This window comes from Pinus tabuliformis, chromosome 5_1, assembly GCF_031772625.1.
Source record: "Pinus tabuliformis cultivar Carrire ecotype Pingquan chromosome 5_1, CPIR1, whole genome shotgun sequence".
NCBI classification, from domain to species: domain Eukaryota; kingdom Viridiplantae; phylum Streptophyta; class Pinopsida; order Pinales; family Pinaceae; genus Pinus; species Pinus tabuliformis.
In genome coordinates, this window is record NC_142305.1 from 265,944,092 (window position 1) to 265,947,098 (window position 3,007).

Genomic DNA, 3,007 nt, shown 5'->3' on the forward strand with positions numbered 1-3,007 from the left:
GACCCCGCCGATAGCGAATTTCCGAATTAATCACAGCCATCCATTTTTGGGCCCCAAATCAACTGCCCATATGTAATTGGCGGTCACCCCATGTATATGGCTCCGACCAGCGGAGCCGAAATAAAATGAAGGCACGGCGTATAAAGGATTTCGGGTCCGTAAGGGGGCGTTGCACAGCGAAAAGGGAAGGCTCCGACGGGACAGAGCCGAAATATAATAAACTGCAGCATATATAGATTTCAGGTCTGCTAACCCTTTTTTATTAAATCCGCCGATTGACATCGCCGATGGGCCGGACCCGATTCAAATAAAGAAAAGGCCTATAATCATTTCGAGTCCGCGCTTTCAGCGATTGTTTATGTGCCGCCCCCCAGTCCGCCCTGATGCGATTTAGCGATAACCGTTGGATTGGATCAGCCCACGCCAGATCCAACGGGTATGATTTAATCTAATGAACAGTGATCGCTCCCGCCCTAGTTGTGGTAAAATTTCATGTTTTAAGGCATTTTTGCCTTATAAATGGAGAACGGCCATTTTTCACAGGGTTTCTTCTAGCACCCACGCCCAGCTCCAGTTAAAGAAATTCATGCATCCTTAAGCCATTATGGATTGCTCCAAAGCCCTGTTTAGCTCCAGGAGCCAATCTCGGCCTCAGCACAATTAGCAGCATGCAATTCCTCCTTTTTGCGGCATTTCTTCAGAGTTTAATACTAGTTTTGATCGGCCAAGCACCGATTGAACCCAAAGGCCACGGAGGACATTAGCAGTAGTTATTTTTGCATTAAAAGGCAGAAAGGGGGCGATGGGACAGTCTAAAGAGTATCAACAGTGAGAGAAGGCCTAGATTCAATGCCAAAGTGTATCAAGATGTGGCAAAGAGTATCAGTCCAGTTTTTCAAAGAAGATGAAAGCAAAGCAAGCCCAGAAAAGTCAACAAAGCATCATTCAACCATTAAGGCTCACCAACACTTCTTTTGTTGCTTTAAAGCCACCTAAAGGCATAGATGAAGGATTTCAAGGCAGAGTTATTGCAGAGACATTGCTCCGAGTCATATTTTTGGAGCAACGTTGCTTCCTTAAATGCACAGTTATCACACAAAGGACAGCGCGTGGCTCAAGGAACTATTTTGATCCATTTTTGAGGTAGCTGCCCCAGCACAACTGTTAGATAGATATTTCTGCCATTTACTTCTGTACAAATTAGGTTAAAGGCATTTATTTGAGGAGATCTATCCCAGACCTGATGTTTGTAAATATTTTCTATTTAAACCACCCTCTGCACTGTTTTAAGGGTTGGTTGGTCGATAACTTCCTCTAGACTTGCATTGTATTTTCTGAGAGTCTCTATAGTCAAAGATCGTTGGAATGTTTGGGAGGTGAACAGGTTGTTGTGTATTGATGTTTGTAGAGTGACTATGGAATCCTAACGCTTCTACATACCCCAATCATTGTTTCTTATCTGTGTTTACAGTTTATATATGTTTATGCCATCATTGTTTCACTATCTGAATAGCAGAAAGAAAGAATAGTTCAGAGCTCACTTAGTTGAATTCTGTTCTCAATTTCTGTGATTTATCTATGTTTTCCTCTGAATTAGTCCTATATATGAATACTGATTTGCTCATAATTACACTAGTTCCTTCATATATGAATGTTCTTTAGGACTCTTTGATTGCTCCTATATAAATGTTCATTCACCTTCCCTTTGTTAGCATAATGAGAGCTACTTAGTTGCCTTTCATTCTCTGACCTTCGCTCCATCTCTATTCCAGCTGGATATTGTTTTATGCGTAGCTATCCTGCTCTGTATTCCTCTTGTGACCAAGAAAACGCAACAGCAAGCTTAATCCACGACTCCATGCCCAATGGTTTGAACTTCTCACACTATGCATCCCAACTCTGTTTGAAAGAATCCTCCATCCCAACAAAATCAAAACAAAACCCCCGAACTCAATAACTAACCTAAAATCAACCTAAAAATAAAGCTAAATTGTAAAGAGAGAGCCCTCTCTGATTGCAGGTAGGCTAGGACCTGTAGTCCAAAGATTGGTTTGTGGTTACCTCGATCGTATCCTTTAAGGATCTTTCAGGACAACCTGAGTGATAACAATGCCAAACACTGAATAACTTAAGTTGAATCAAGATTTTGATAGTCAAATTTGTAGAAAAATGATAAATGCAAATGCAAGTAAAAGAACTAAAAACATGCTCCAGAGGCTAGTATTTCAAATATAGAAGGGGTAGATGATCAATACATGGACAACAAGGTATAACATGTCTAAATAGGATAGTTGTAAGCACGATGACAATGGGACTGCAATGAAGCTTGGTGGAGCAAGCAAATAGGACAACTACAAGAATGATGACAATGGGACAACGATGAAGCTTGGGGCAGCAACAAAAGAGGACAACTGCAAGCATGATGACACATTAGATAGTTGCAAGCAAGGTGCATGGACAGTAACAACATGGTGAAGCATGGACAACAGCATAGTGCTGCAAGTAAATAGGGACAAAGTAGCAATGGTGCAACAAGGACATGGGTGACCCAGTGGCACAACTTACAACACTGCCAAACACTCGGACAATAGTGGAACATGGTGCAGCACCCTGAAGTGCAGCATGATGACAATAAGCATCTTGTCCTCAAATGATCTCATGTATCATCTTTCTTAGACATGTCTATTCTCTTATTTAAACATGTCAAAGTATGATCTATGTTCCTACTCAAAGTTTTGACTTATGTTGTAAATGTGCTATATCTCTCTATATCTTCTTATATATTGAAGAACATATAAGAAGAATTGATCAATGGTTTCACCATATTGGGGCTTGTCCCTCGCTAGGGCCACATATTGTGTCCTCTTGTATTGGATTGTCTTCTTCTATTTATGTTTATGTTCTATATCGGGTGTAATTTAATGCTGATGTAATTAATAATCTTGAAAATATATTGACCTAACTCTTAAACTTAACACTATTGCAGTGAGAACAAAATTTAGCAAGG